We start from the raw sequence: 16,942 nt of genomic DNA, 5'->3' as shown, positions 1-16,942 counted from the left end.
TTTTTCTCTCAAAAGGTCTAGTTGTCCATTATCAACACAGAGCTTCCTACCTTTTAAATATTTCCTTGTCAAGGTAAGCTTTCAGTTTTGATTTTGTTAAAGAAAGGGCTGTGTCACAATAGTGACAAACTCTGCCCAGTTTGGCCTTCCTTATGTGTTTGTGAATCAGTCCCAGCTGGCTGCGTCCTGGTCCTGGGGAACCTTCCTTCACTGCTCTGCCCAGAGATCTAACTCTGCCCGGAAGTCCTTACTGTAATATCAGACCCATGCAATTATGTCCTGTGTTACTATTTCTCCTGCCAAGGCATTTAACTCTTGCTTAATGTTTTATTTAATACAACTTAGAGTAAAATCCAAAATCTTATCATGCTCTACAAGGGTCCCCATGATCCTGCTACCAAGCAAGCTCCTCACTCCCGCCTCTTCCCTCTGTCTCAGTCACACTGCCCTTCCTGACCCTTGAGATGTCAAATGCATACACTGTTGAATCCCCAGTGCTTAGTACTGTGCCTGGTGCAAGAGAGATGCAATGAATAGCTATTGAATCACTTAATGGGTGAATTTAAATAAAGTTTACTATCTTGCCACCAAAAATGTAGTCCGTGTTTATTTGAGAACGTTACGGAATATAAAAATGTAGGAAACCCTTACATAATTCCACATTTGAGAGGCAAAACATAATTTACACTCTTTAAAATAAAATACTTCGTCCCAATCCTTTTACTATTTATGGTATTTTGGTTGGTTTGTTTTCTATGGTTATATTCATAATATATTTTGTGGTGGAACTCGATCTTTTTACGTGTGTTTGCCTTGCTTTTTCTAACTGTTATGTCATATTTACTTATTTTTTACTGCTCCTTATTCCAAAACGGATTTGAGGCCATATGAGATCTATAAATACAGGATTTCCTAGTATTGCTTGCAGCAGGCAAGCTATGCCTTAATCCTACTAGGTGTTTATGGAGCGAATGAGCGTGTCTGGGGCAGCTTGCTTCCCAGCGGAGAGCCGATGCGTGATTGTATCTGACTCCAGGAAGCTCCCAGTGCCTCCCAGTTCTGCCATGGCTTAGAGCCTTTGACACTGAGTTCTGTTCCTGACAATTTGTTGTCCCCGTCTGTGTTTGTGTCTCTTTTCTGGAGAAGAACATGTCTGAAGGCCTGGTGACAAGGAGTGGCCTCCCTCTGGACCAGATGAGACTCATTCCATCCCGCAGATGTGCATTACCCAAAGTGCTCTTTGCATGCAAAGAATGCGAAGTCCCAGCCCAGGAACTACAATGTATGGGCACCTCCTTCCCTCCCAACCCCTGGAGGCATACACTCCAGACAGGGCCCAAACTGCCACCACCCTCCACCCTACCAAGGCCCAGGATCCTCTGGTTGGGGGTCTGCAGAAAGGGTGACCTGAACGGGTTTGTCAGAGGCCAAGGCTCTACAATGGCGCCCCCACGTTACTGGGACAAGTGATTTCACCACACTCCCTCTGGCCACAGGATCCTTACGCAAGTTGCTCTACACACATACACCTACCTGCCCCCAACCTACACCCACATCAGATCTCAGCTCCAATGTTACTTCCTCCGGGAAGCCTTTCCTGCACCCCGGTTCCATCACATGACTGATGACATGGTCTCATAGCAAAGCACTGTATATCCTTCTTTTCTTGCACTCATCATAGTTAATAGCTACACATTGTTTTTGTAGGTCTTGCCGCCCCCCCACTAGACTGTAAGCTCAGTGAGGGTAGGGACCATGTCCACTTTGTTCACTGTGCCTAGAACATGATGGCGCTCAATAAATGTTTTTAAATGAATGAATGAATGAATGAGGGACATTTGGGTTGAGGCAGTAAAGAGTACTGGTTACGAGGGTGAGCATTGGAGCCAGATATTTGGACTCGAGCCCAGCTGTGTGGCATTGGATAGCCATAACCTCTCTGTGCCATCATTTCCCTGTCTGTAAAATGGAACTAATAATACCACCTGTCTCGGGCACCTGGGTGGCTCAGTCAGTTAAGCTTCTGCCTTCGGCTCAGGTCATGATCCCAGGGCCCGGGAATCAAGTCCCACATCCAGCTCCTTGCTCAGCGGGGAGCCTGCTTCTCCCTCTCCTGCTGCCACTCCCCCTGCTTGTGCTTTCTCTCGCTGTCAAATAAATAAATAAAATATTTTTTAAAAATACCACTTCTCTCATGGGGTTGTTGTGAAGCTCCAATGAGGGACTCTGTGTAAAGACTTCAAGCAAAGCCACACTCATAGTAAGTCCTCAACATATATTAGCTATTATCATGACTACTATCCTACTCTTTTGGCCAGTAGAAGAATTGCTATAATGAATATCCTTTTACATATATCTTGATACACTTTTTTACGAGTATTGTAATAGGTGAGACTCCTAGAAGTTGAATTTTTGCATCAGAAGGTTAATTTCTTTTTATTTTTGTGTATAGAGTAAGAGAGAGATCTAATTTTGCACTTTTCCAAATGGAGAGTCATGGGAGACCAACGCCCCTGTGAGTTTCAGGGTCAGCAGAAATCAGACATTCAGAGAGGGGATCAGAGAGGACCAGTATTTACTTAACTCAGGTAGGATACCTTGATGGACAGTTTTCACTATACCCTTTGGTATCCCTTATCCCTCTGAGGCTCCCCGAGGGCTGCAGAGATTAGGATTAGGGGAATCTTCTATATCTTCTGTGCTCGAGCTTTCATTCCGGTACTATGGGAAGTCATGACAGTAAAACAACAGCTCCCAACCCTGCCCTACATGACAATTAACCACTCTCTAACTGCCAATCTAGACTCATTTTCTAGGTGTCTTATGTCTGGGTTTTTGTCATCAGATCAGCTGTGTCTTAGACCTAGGACATTTATTTTTTTTTTCTTTTTTTAAAGATTGTATTTATTTATTTGACAGAGAGAGACACAGCGAGAGAGGGAACACAAGCAGGGGGAGTGGGAGAGGGAGAAGCAGGCTTCCCGCTGAGCAGGGAGCCCGATGCGGGGCTCGATCCCAGAACCCTGGGATCATAACCTGAGCCAAAGGCGGACTCTTAACGACTGAGCCACCCAGGTGCCCCAGACCTAGGACTTTTCAATATAACACAAGGGCTTTCCCTGCGGTGGAGAAGCTTTCCAGCCCAGCGCCTCCCCAGCAGCAGGCCACGCCATGGCCTCTCACACTAGCCAGTTATCCCAACACAATTTCTTACACAAGGGTCTGTTTCTGAACTCTCCATCCAGTTCCATAGATGTTCCTTCATTCCACTGACATTGTTCTTGTTTCTCAAAAAATTCTTGGCTATAGTCTCATCCAAGAAAAGTTGAGAGTCTGGTTGTCTAAACTGTGCCCCAACCCCTGCAAAGTATTTGTCTATACACACCTGCTAGTGCACACCCATGCACACATTCTCACATACATGTGCTTCCACTGGAAATTTCACTGGGATTATATTGAACCTATGGAAGAACTTGGAGGGGTTCAATTTCAATACGGACTCTTCCCCTTCTAGAACATGGAATATTGTTCCTTTTATTCAAGTCTTTTGTGTTCTTTAGTAAGCTTTTGTAGTTTCTCTGTATAGGTCTCACACATTTTGTATTCCTTCATTGCCTTTGTCAATAGGGCTTTATTTCTCATATTTTTCCAGTTGGTGCCTCATGGTAAGAGGTGAACTGAGAACTTGTAAGACAGAGGGCTAAGCTTATTTTAGTTGCCATGTTACAGGCACGGTGCTAAATCAGACACTGTAAACAGCTCCCTGGCAGGGATTAGAATAAGCCAGCAGTCCTTTGCAGGGCGGGGAGTACACAGCTGGTCAATAACGTCTTTACTCGGTTTGGTTGCCATATAGCACTGAATACTCAAGGGTTCACCTTTTACCTCATAAATAGTATTCCTGAGCAATCCAGATTGGCTTACAGAATCATTTAAAGTAACCAAGGGAAAGTGATATTGAAGTATCTTTCTAGCTGATCAACTCTTATCTGTTTCCGGAGGTTTCATTTTCTTGGAGTGCCTTCCTTACCACGTCTTACCAGGTTTGCACTGGGGATAAGCTTTGCCTAGGGGTTTGCAGTTCCTCAAAGGATCCTTTGACCTTCAGTTTTCAGTCTCTAAAATCAAGATAGGATCCTGTACCACTTCTTTCTTTCCCTCTCTTCCTTCCTTCCTTCCTTCCTTCCTTCCTTCCTTCTTTCCTTCTCTACCAATTGATATAACCCTTTTATTGAGTTGTAATTGACATACCATACAATTTGCCCAGTTAAAGTATATAATTCAATCACTGGTTTTGTAGTATATTCACAGAGTTGAGTGACCATCACCGTGATCAATTTTAGAACATTTTCATCCCTCTAAAAAGAAATCCTGTACCTATTAGCAGTCATTTCCATTTCGCTGTAATCCTCCCCAGCCCCAAGCAACAACTAATCTACTTTGTCTCTATACACGTGCTTATTCAGCACATTCTGTATAAAAGGAATCATACAATATGTGGTCTTTGGTGAGTAACTTCTTTCACTTAGCATGATGCTTTCAAGGCTCATCTATGTTGTAGCATCTATCAGTACTTCATTCCTTTTTATTGCCAAATAATATCACATTGTGTGGATTTACCACATTTTATTGACCTATTCATGAGTTCGTGGACATCTGGCTTGTTTCTATTTTTTGGCTTATGGATAACACTACTATGAATGTTCATGTACAAGTTTTTATCTGGATATATGTTTTCATTTCTCTCGGGTATTGAGTGTATTCGCTGGATCTAGGAGTGTAATTGCTGGATCATATATATGATAACTCTGTTTATCCTTTTAAGGAACTGCCAAACTATTTTCCAAAGCCACTGTACCATATACATTCCCACCAGCATTGTATGAGGGTTCCTTGCCAACACTTGTTATTATCTCTTTTTTTTTATTATAGGCATCCTATAATGGTGACTGGGAAGCCATATTTCATCATGGTTTTGAATTGCATTTCCCTGACACCTAAAACTATACTGCTACCTGAATGTGATATTTAAATGTCATCTTGTCTTTCCTTGGAGTTACCTGGCTAGATTTGTGATGGGGTTTCATGCTTATTTTTTCCCTGCAGATTCCAGAAACCCACACAACTAGACAATGTGCCATATGACCATTGTTATTCTGGCACAAAGGGTGGGACTTGAATAGAAACTCAAGAGGAAAGAAGCATCTAGAATGCATGTGGCTCATGACCAAAAAAGAAAAGTGGTTATTTAGAGATCTCAATCAACCATATATCCTTGTCACAGATATTACAACACTCAGAACTAAACAAGAAACGAAATTTTTTTCTAGAAGCCCTCATTAATTATTAACTCCTAGTGCCTCATATGAAGAAAAAAAAATTTAAGATTTTATTTATTTTATTTGAGAGAGAGAGCAGGGGAGCGGCAAAGGGAGAGGGAGAGAGAATCTTAAGCAGACTCCCCACTGAGCGTGGAGCCCGACACAGGGCTCAATCTCACAACCCTGAGATCATGACCTGGACTGAAACCAAGAGTCTGACGTTCAACCGATGGAGTCACCCAGAAGCCCCTCATATGAAGAAAAATTTAGTATGTCTTATCTGACATAAAAATGCTGCCTGTGGTCTGGAAAGTTCTCATGTGCTGATTAAGTTGGAAGTGTTCCCAGTGGATGAGTGAGGAGGAAGCACCGAAAGTGAGCTTAGGATAAAGATTCCTGAGCCCAGGGGACAGGACCGGTAAGACTCGCATGTCTACAAGAATAACATACAAGGGGAAAGAAAAGAGAAAACAAATACGAGCTGATAAGAGGGAGAAATGGGAGAAGAAGTTAGTACTTTTGTCAGCGCTGGGCCCTCTATAGTCTGAGTTGAAGGAGAACCAGAGAATGGATTCGCTGGGGCAATTCCTTGCTTGCTATGTGACAGGCATAAGACTAAGCGTGTCACACAGATTATTACATTTACTCCTCGTACCACCCCCCCTTCCCCATTTTACAGGTGAGGAAAATGAGGCCAAGAGAGATTGTGTAACCTGTCCAAAGTCCATACATGGCATTTGAAACTAAGCCTTTCTGGATCTTAACAACTCAGAATTCTGGGTGTTTTCACAAGGTAATGGATGACAGACTAGTCAAGTTTGGGTATAAATGGAATTTGGGTGGAACTAAGAAGAAAACAGAGGTTTCTTAGTAAACTGCCAAGAAAAAGACCCACATTAGGCAAGGCTAGACTCGGGTACCTATATCAAAGAATTAAGACTGAGGATTCTCTTTAAAAAAAACAACAAAAATAAGCAAAGTAAGTCTTACAAAGACTTGGATGGTCTTTATGATTGTATAGGAAATTCAGTTACCTACTTGCACATCCAGGTATGAAAATGTGTGTGGGCAGCCCTCTTTCCTTGCCCTCTGTAACCAGATCAACTCTCCCATCTGCAGCTGAGAAAGACTGGTGATATTATGTTTTCCTGGGAGGAGTGAAGAATATTCTGGAAAGACTAAAAAGAAAAAAAGTCTTTCTTGGCCAATGTTAAATTTAGCTCTAAGACAGAAGTCAGTCTCTCAGATGATGGGGAATTTGACAATGAAGGGCTTTGCTGGGTCTCATGTCTTCATTCTAGCTCATGATACTATCCTGTAAGGTGTGGCAGCAACAAAAACTATGACTTGTAGCGCAAAAAAGCCATCAAACCCACGCATCCTCCACGCCCATTTCTCAGAGAAGCACGGCTTAGTACTTTGGGTCCTTGGCAGTTTCCAAAGCAAAGCCAGTTTGGAGGAACCATTGCTTTGTGTTAGCAGCTCCTCCCTAAGACATGCCTTTATGACTGAGACCCCTGGAGCCAGGGACTAGCTGGGAGAAGGAGCAGATTCCTGGACTGGACAGCTTGGGGATAATAAAGATCAAAAGTTCCTGGTGCATCACTCCACTCGTCACATGTTAATTGGGGCTGCTCTGGATTCTGGCCAGGGTTGGAAGATTCACCCTGCGTTTTTTTTTACAGGCTTTGTTACCATCAGCCTTTGTTTCTTCTCTTGGGATTTGTCTCGGGAAAATCCCAAACCATTTCAATACGGAACAGTCACGGAGTCAGAGGCCGTCAGAAAGAATAGGCATTTAGAGATCATGCGGTCATCTCCAAGCTTGTTGTTAAAGCTCCCATAGATGGGGAGCTTGGCTGTGGGCACACTGCAGAGCTGGTAAGATGTCATGACAAGACAGATGTACTTGTAGGAGCACACCTTACCTGGACTACACCTTTTTTTTTTTTTCTTTTTTCTGAGAAGCTCTAGGCTTTGTTTGAACATTTATTTAAGGTTATATCTTCATTTGGAACTGTGACAGAGATTGGAGGTTGGCGAGGAGGACAGAGAGGCCATGAAGATTTAGAGTGTACCTCCCACCCCACCCCCCACCTCCACAGGTGGGAAGGTGTCTCAGGGGTCCCCACGACCATCCCCAGGTTTGGTAATTTGCCAGAAGGATTCACAGGACTCAGCATAGAGTTGTATTCATGGCTAAGATTGATTGAATTAATGAAGGGAAAAGGTACATGGGGCGAAGTCCAGAGGAAACCAGGAGCCAACTTCCAAGAGTCCTGTCCCACCAGCCTTACACAGGACTGGCTTAATCCCTCCAGCAGCCAACTGTGACAACCCATGTTAAATGCTGGCTGCCGGGGAAACTCACCGGAGACTTAGTGTCTAAGGTTTGTCCTGGAGGCTGCTCACATAGACCCCCTCTGCCTAGTATATACCAAAATTCCAGCCTTGTAGAAGGAAGACAGGTGTGAAGCACGGACCACGTTGTTGGTACAGAGTCTAGGCACAATGAGCCCCCTTGGTCACCTCGGGGAAGGTCCCTGCCAGTGCTGGGAACTGTTTGCCAGTCAAGTTCCCAGACGCCAGCCAAGGGCCAGCCTCGCAGAGCGGGCCTTTCTGAGGACAAGCGATCTCGGACCTGCTGTGTCAACACTTCTCTGGGCAGAAAGGAAATTACGTTTCATTCTTTATTCTGTGAGAACTTAGTGTTGCTGTCAGTACGGTGACCGTTTGTCATCATCTGTGCCAGACTCACATTTCTTTTCTTTTTTTTTTTTAAGATTTTATTTATTTGGGATGCCTGGGTGGCTCAGTCGGTTAAGCGTCTGCCTTCGGCTCAGGTCAGGATCCCAGGGTCCTGGGATCGAGTCCCGTATCGGGCTCCCTGCTCTGAGGGGAGCCTGCTTCTCCCTCTGCCTCTGTCTCTCTCTCTGTCTCTCATGAATAAATGAATAAAATCTTTAAAAAAAAAAAGATTTTATTTATTTGCGAGAGAGAGCATGAGAGACAGAGAGCATGAGAGGGAGGAGGGTCAGAGGGAGAAGCAGACTCCCTGCTGAGCAGGGAGCCCGATGCGGGACTCGATCCCGGGACTCCAGGATCATGACCTGAGCCGAAGGCAGTCGCTTAACCAACTGAGCCACCCAGGCGCTCCAGACTCACATTTCTAATAGGCGTCTCTACTCGGATGTCCTCGGATGCCTCAAACCCGGTGTGTCCCAGACTAAGCTCATCACCCCGCACATTCTGGTAGTGAACCGCTCCTCGTGTCTCCCCCGTAACTTCCACCTCTGTTCTACCCTCCACAACTAATTAGGCACCACGTCCTCCCGTTAGGATTGCTTACGCGTCCCAAAACTTCTCCTCATCCCTCCTGCCACTCCTCTGTCCAGCTTTGGTTGTCCTACTCGAGGGCAGTCATTTTTTCACTAGATCTTTCCCCATAACCACTCTCTCTCTTGTTTCCAGCCGCCATCCAGAGCGTGCTGCAGCCAGAGTTCTCCTCGGTTTTTCTTTTTCTTCAAAGCCATTTTTTCCCCACTCTTTGTTTGAAGCAGTCTGACTCACTAAACTATTTCTTTTATTTGGAAAAGCAACATAGGCACCTGGTAAAAACCCAGGGAGTACCGAAAGGTATGCAGTTTTCAAAGAGCAAGCTCTCTCACTTGCTATTCCCAGTGTCCTTCCCTGGGGGCTGACATTTTGTTGCATACCCTTCCAGAATGTTCTCTGCCTGGACAAGCGTGTGTGTGTGGGTACATCCTTGAAACACGCAGGCTCTGTACACCTCCCACACGAGTGGGAATACACTGTAAACATGGGTCCGTGCTTTGCTCTTTTTGCTTTATATGTTACCTTAGAAACCTTTCCTTATGTGCTGACCTTTCACATTTTTTCAAGGTTCCAGAACGTTCTAGTGTATGAGTGTGATTTATTTAACCAGTTCTCTCTTGATGGATATTTGTGTTACTTCTAGGCTCTTGCTACTCTAAAGAGTTATCCTTGAAGACACAGATCTTATCTCCTGCCCTTTCGGGGCTCAGGCCTGTCACATGATTTCCACTGATAACAGCTGTGCCCCTAGCTGGGAACCAGAAATGCAGACAGACCGGCTTGGGGTTCCGTGTAGAAAGATGATAATGGAACTGATAAGTGATTAAAATTTATATTAAGACAACAGTTCTATTATGGTGTAAGACGTAGAATCCTCATGAATTTTGCAGATGGCGGTGGAAGACTTCAAACGAAATTTGGGGAGGCTTCTTCAAGCTACACTCCCAGACCCCCTAAGGCACATGTTCTCCCTTCTTGCTTAAAGGTCATTCGTGGAATGGTCTAGGACCCAAGTCCGCAGGACCCAGTCAGAACTTCCCGGCACAGGTGTGCCTGTTGTTTCTCCCCAGGTACTCTGTGTTTCATACACACAGAACTGCTTGCTATCCCCTATTCCCCTTGCGGGGAAGGCTTCTGCCCTTCTCCCTCTGGTGTACTGCTCTTCCTGAGAGAAGCACTGTAGCCTAGTGCTGTGGAGCCAGGCCCCCTGGCTATGCCACATTTCTAGCTGTGTGATCTTGGGCAAGTCACTTAACCTCTCTGAGCTTCACTGAACTGATTGGTAAAAGGCAAGTACTCAAAGTACCTGGTAAAATTGTTGTGAGGTTTAAGCGGGTTCATATAGGTTAAGTGCTTACTTAGAACAGCACTTGGTACACGATAAGCACTATATAAAGGTATTGCTACTAATGTTATTATTTTTTTTTTTTATTCAAGGTCTAGTTTCCATGATTCCTCTAGGTTCCTTCTTCGTAGGTACTTGCAGATTACTCGACTTACTCTTCCCTTTAGGCAATGCTCTCATGGAGAGACGGGACCCTGCCTTATTTATCTTTACAACCTCTCTTTGACACAGGGTAGATAATTTGTTGATGTTGTATAGATATTCACTGAATGAGAGCATAATTATAATAATAATGGTCTGAATTCTTATATCTGCTTTCATCTCCTTGCCCTGTCAATTTGTTTATGTAGCAATGGATGAGTTTTTGTCCTAAAGGGGCTTTTCACATCCTCAGTAGGGTTTGTAAGTGAAAACTTCATTGTGAAAACCATTTACATTAAACCGGTGATTCTCCAACCATGTTTATGCTCATAGCTGTTCTCCAAAAACAGGTCCCGCCAATAAATGTTTGAGAAAAGCTAGCTTGCACAAAATTAACCAGATACCATGACCATAGTTCTTCTCAGATCTTTTACGAGGCTAATTAAGGGTGGAGGGAGAGAAATGTGGGATAAAATTAGCAAATTCCTTAACTTTTTTTGACCAGGGGACCTTTTTCTCAGAACCATATCGACAGCTAGTGGGACTAGTTCTGTGGAATGTGGTTGATGCAAAACCACACCAACTTAGCCTCATTCTCTCCGCACGCGGACTAGCCTGGGGCTTGGCCGCTGCGATTGTGGGGCCATTTAACTGCCGTCTGTGGTCCCAGGCCTGTAGAGCATCTGTACCTCTCTCCTAGAACCTTTATCAAAGAGTAACTGTGTTATCCATTCGGGACAGATTTACCGAGTTTCTGCTACGTGCACTGACCTTGAAGGAAACAGGACTCTTGCCGCCAGGGAGCTATCTAGGGGGCTCAGCCCAGAGGCCTGGTATGAGGATGGGGGAGAGCAGCGCCCTCTGCTGGCTGCACTGGGAGCTGGGAGGAGGAAGCCAGCATCTCTGGTCCAGACCTCTCAGGGTTTAGGGGGATGGAGAGGGAGATTGAAGTCTAGGGAGAGGTAATATAAAGAATTCTTTTAAGTTCAAACAGCTAGTTGGAAGCAGCCTGGAAGCAGTATTTTTCCACTGCATCTCACCGCCTCTGAAGCTCAAGTGTCTGAATCAGAGAAACCTACACACAGACGAGAGCGTCCTGGGAAGAATTTATTTCATGTGGTTGCCCGGAGGTTCTTAAAATTGTTCAGGGCCATTAGACTGGATATCTTTCCCACTTCCATTTGCCTATACACGATCCCAGATCCTATTTATTTGGACGTAGGCATTTGACCCTTAAATAGCACAGGCTTGAACTGCCTGAGGCTGAAGCGGATTTTTTTTTTCCAGTAAAACAGTACAGCACTGAAAATCTATTTTCTCTTCCTTATGATTTTCTGAATGCTGTGTTTTCTCTAGCCTACTTTATTGGAAGAATACAGTATATAATACATACAACATACAAAATAGGTGCCAATCGACTTTTTATGTTATCGGTAAGGCTTCTGGTCAAAGGTAGGCTATTAGTTGTTATGTTTTTGAGGAGTCAAAAGTTACATGCACTCAGGTCATGATCCTGGAGTCCCGGGATCGAGTCCCGCATCGGGCTCCCTGCTCGGCGGGGAGTCTGCTTCTCCCTCTGACCTTCCCCCCTCTCATGTGCTCTCTCTCTCTCATTCTCTCTCTGTCAAATAATAAATTAAAAAAAAAAGTTACATGCAAATTTTTGACTGCACACGGGTCAGCGCCCCTCACCCCTGCATCATTCGAGGGTCAACTGTATATTTGCCTTCTTACTGCTTCCAGCTTCAAGCATTCTCCGCGACGATGTTTGTGGCCGGGCACAGAGCAACCAGAGGGCGCTGGCTGTGGTTTGGCCAGCCTGACATTTGGCTGTGGGAGGAAAGTGGCCAGGCGAGGGTAGAGCCTGCAGAATGGGAGTGAGTTTGCGGTACTGTGGTTCCCGGTGTTCCACGGAAACACTAAGCACAGAGGAATGTAACACGTGTACTGCACATTAGAATGAATAGGCCACCCACTCTCGCCCAGGGCTCTTCCCCAGCCACCCAGCCTGCTCAACCAGGGACCAAGGCACCTGGTGTTTAGTGCCAAGAACCAACATCAACTCCCCAAGACCTCCCTTCCCTCAACTCCTCCTCTTCGCTTTCCGAATGAGGTCCCCACGCACGCCAGGAGCCCCATGGGGGTTCTCTCACCCCCACCAGCTGCCTTTCTCTGCTGCTCTTCCGACTTCCCTCTGTCCTCACTCCCGCCTTGCCAAGGACATGTCTCATGCTTTCCCCATCCTGGAGCGTCAGTCTACACCCGTCTTGCCCTCTGCCTCAGCTTGATGAAATCTGATGACTTTTCCAAAGCCTGTGAACCTCCCAGGTTTGGGTTCAGCTGCTCCCTTCCCATCTAGGAGAAGTTCTGCTCCACTGGCCGAATTAAATGGGATTAATCTCATGCAACCAGAAGTTAAGGGGTAGGCCCTTAATAAGCTCTTTCTATCGGCCCTTCTCCACCTGCTGTCATGAGAGGGGCTATAGTCTGGGCATTTCCCAAGTTCCAGGCAGGAAGAAAGAAGAGGTAGAAACTCCCCTCGAAGAAATCTGTTTCTATCTCCTTGGCTGGAAAGGAGTTACCTAGTCACCCACAACTGCAAGGAAATCAAGGAAGCTTTTTAGCTCTCTGGGCTCCAAGGGCCAGCTAGAAGGAAGTTCGAATGGCTGTCAAATGATTTACTGTTTTAAATATTACCTCCTCCCTGAAGCCTTTTGTAAGCATCGTAAACTTCCTGTACTTTATCTAGCATGTATGAACCTTTTTAAAGCCCTCATATTTTGCTTGGTATTAGGTACTTGCCTTACCTTTTCTTCTGGATTATAAGCTTCTTAAGGATGACAAATGCACCCTTCACATCCTAGTCTCCCTTGCAGCTGCTTTTGGATCGATCCATGATTTCTGCCCCTTTCTCATGTGTCCTTCCTCCTTCTCCCCCTTTCCTTAAATACACCTTAGACAGTCCCTCAGTGTGTTGATTTAAACTGAGTTGAATTAGGGGCACCTGGGTGGCTCAGTCAATTAGGCATCCGACTCTTGGTTTGGGCTCAGGTCATGATCTCAGGGTCGTGGACTTGAGCCCCACGTTGGGCTCCATGCTCAGCGCGGAGTCTGCTTGGGATTCTCTCTCCCTTGCCCTCTGCTTCTCCCCCCACTCACGCACACTCATGTTCGCTCTCTCTCTCTCTTAAATAAATAAATAAATAAATAAATAAATAAATAAAATCTTCTAAAAAATAAACTGAGTTAAATTAGAAGGGAGAATAGTGGTGTGGTTATTGGAAAGGTGTTGAACTTGGGTGTTGGATTAAGTGGCCTGAATTTGAATCTCGCTTTTACTGTGTGACTTTGTAGGAGTCGCAGGCCTTCTGCACCTCAGTTTCTTCATCTGCAAGATGAGGGGATTGATTTAGATGGTCTCCAAGGTTTTTCCAGTTTTAAGAACTCGAGGACTCAAGGATGGAACTGATTAGCTGCCGTAGGGCACTGCAAGTAGCCCACCCAGGCCCAGTGAGATCCAATAGAACAGGGAGCAGAGAAGTCCAGCACCTGTCACTCAATGCACAGTGTGTGGGCATAGGCCAACCCCAAGGGGCAGGATGGTGAGGGGACAACATGTAAAAGAGACTAGATTAAGAAGCTGGGACAAGAAGCCAGTTAAGAGCAATCTGGGGAGGCCATGTTTCTGGAAATTCCAATCCCCAAATCTTGAAGCCCTCAGAACCTCAGGTCCTGATGACAAGAGGAGGGTTCTCATGAAGACCTCCTTTAGATTTGGGGAAAGTAGGGAGTCTCATGGCTGGCATCATATGTCAACTGGAATGGGTCACCAGTGTGTCTGTCTACAATCCCTACAGGGGATAGGGAAGCCAGACAGACAGGTTGAAGACCCGGCTCTGCCCTCGTATTTCTCTGAGCAAGTTAATTGTTCTCTCTGGGCTTTAGATTCTATCTGTAAAAGATAGGCACTGGCCTACATCACTAATTTTTAGATCGTCAGGACCAGAACAAAAACAGATTAAAAGCTCAAAGAGGTTTCTCAAGCAGCGAGCCATCCTCTGGGCAAGAAAGGCTTCATGATTTGTCGGCACCCTGAAGCATCTCTGAAACTTCCGTGGACACAGGGAAAATCACCAGACTAGGTGACCCTTGAGCTCCCTCCCTGCTCACTGACCCTGTGCTTTTTTCTGATTTTGGTGACAGCCCCAGCAATGCCCCTCTCCCCCACCACCGCCCAAACCACCATTTTCCATCTACTGTAGTTTGACCCCAACGACTGGTATTTTTACAAAGAGATCATTGAGTTAAGAAGCCATCATCATGACGTGCGATGTCAGGCTGACACGTTCCACCTCTGCTCCCCTCTTGTTCCTGCCCAGTCCTCGTCCTCTTCATTAAAGTTTTTATTTGCCCTTCCCCACTCTGATCATCCCTTTGTCATGGCCACAGACGCTCACTCATGAGAAGCGTTGATAAATTCCACCATTCCCGCCCTTGCCTCCTCTGGGGGGTGACTCACAGGGAGGTGGTGGAGCTGATGTTGGAAAGAAATCTTGCACCCGGGTGAGACTGTTGATTCTAGTTGGTGCCTCATCTCAGAGGTGGAAATTGCTGACTTGAAGGTCTTATTTTTGTGGTGTCTCCGGAGGGGGTGGGGGGAGACCTTTTGAGGCTGGTTTCACAAGGGACCTGCTAGACCAGTTTCACTAGGGTCCTCCAAGCCAAAATTTGTCATTCTTCTTTGTCTTGTTTCAACTTATTAGTAATAACAGTGACAATGACAGGTTACTCAACTATTATTATTTGCAGTGTCTATGAGGTGCCTGGGCTAGAGGCTCCACATGCCTTATCTTTAGTCCTCCTAACTTTAGAAAGTAACTTTTAGTGTCCCATTTTGCAGATGAGTATAACTCATGGAAATTAGGTCATTTGTTCAAAGTTGCCGGGCTAGTAAGAAGCAGAGCCCTCGTTTCAAGCCAAAGTCTATCTATTCCAATACTCACATTCTGTCCACCTCCCCATAAAGAGATAGCATGCCGTTTCTGGGTTATTAAAGCTTTGTGACAATTTTGATAAGCAAAAGGAAAAAGGGAAGAGTAGAGGAAAAGGCTCATAATGTTGAAACTCTAACGATGTCACTTGGAAATCAAGTGAAAATGAACTATAAAGTCAAATCTCATTTCTGAGGGGAAACCACAGATTGACACAGGTACAAACGCATGACCTCGTGTAAGTCTTTAGAACCCTCCACTCCGGGCGCCTGGGTGGCTCAGTTGGTTAAGCGACTGCCTTCGGCTCAGGTCATGATCCTGGAGTCCCGGGATCGAGTCCCGCATCGGGCTCCCTGCTCGGCGGGGAGTCTGCTTCTCCCTCTGACCCTCCCCCCTCTCATGCTCTCTCTCTCTCTCTCTCATTCTCTCTCTCAAATAAATAGATGGAATCTTTGGGAAAAAAAAAATACTTTAGAACCCTCCACTCCTCAGGTCCCTATCTATGAATGGGAGAATCAGGTTCCCTGTAAGCAGATCATCAGCTTGCTGGGAACATGCAGTCCTCTTCTCCAAGATTTTTAAAAATGAATATAAAGTTGATTATGCATAATTATTATTAGATCTAATAATAGTTTAGATCTCCGAAGTGCTTTGCCATTTATAAAGTTCACTTCCCTCCATTAGCTCATGTAATCCTGCAGACAACCCCGGGGGGGGGCAGGTGATGCCATGACTCGCACTTTAAGCTGACAACAGATCGATGACTTCTCAGTCGAACACCTTCTTCATGCCAGGTTGTTCTTGGACCTGGGTGGGACACGGAGATGACTAAAATAGGGATGGCACGTGGTTTTTATTGTTTTATTTTCATTATCTCCCTGCAATACATTTATCCTCAGATGAGATTATCCCCTCCCCCTTCCAAAAAAATGACAAGAGGAGAGAAACATTCGGACCATGCCCCTTTTAAAGGACTTCAAAGTCCAGGAGAAAAGATAGGTGTGCACAGGATACCAACATACACGGCGTGATCACAGAAAGTCTTATCGAAGAAGTACATACAGAGGGGACAGTCTCGGTGCTAGGAGCGGGAAGACTTGCCACACTGTGAGTTAGGGAGCAATAATCCTGGTCCTATCTGCCTCGCAGAGGGGTTACAGAGGTTCAGCAAATGGCACAGGAGCTCTCGGATCCCATCTGTCCTGTAAAGGATGATCCTTTCTGCCCACACGTCCAGGTAGAGCTGACGGTGCTGGTCATTCTGTTCCCCTGGGGCGGTCGTGCTGGGCCGGGGTCAGCCAAGGACTGTCCTCCGAACACTTCTATGACCCTGGCACTCCCATCGGGTGTGTAACCCCAGCAGCCGCTAAATTCCAAGCCACTGCTGTATTGATCCTTTGCCCTCACTTCCTTTCTTTGTCCCTTTCCCCATCTTCTGGTACTGGGCTCTCTTTTTCCCTCCAATGAATCTCTTCCATCCTTCCCGTTCTTGTTCCTTTTTTTTTTTTAAGATTTTATTTATTTATTTATTTGTCAGAGAGAGGGAGAGAGAGCACACACAAGCAGGGGGAGTGAGAGAGGGAGAAGCAGGCTCCCTGCTCAGCAGGGAACCCGATGCAGGGCTCGATCCCAGGACCCTGGGATCGTGACCTGAGCCGAAGGCAGACGCCTAACAGACTGAGCCACCCAGGCATTCCTCCTGTTCTTTTTCCATACTGTGTTGGTGTGCACAAGGCCACCTGGGGGTCCGTGACTTGTTAGCAGGACTCGTATACAGCTGTGGTCACAGGTGTGACTTACTACAGCCA

The sequence above is a fragment of the Neomonachus schauinslandi genome, chromosome 10 (assembly GCF_002201575.2).
Source record: "Neomonachus schauinslandi chromosome 10, ASM220157v2, whole genome shotgun sequence".
NCBI lineage: Eukaryota > Metazoa > Chordata > Mammalia > Carnivora > Phocidae > Neomonachus > Neomonachus schauinslandi.
This window is presented reverse-complemented; position numbering follows the sequence as displayed.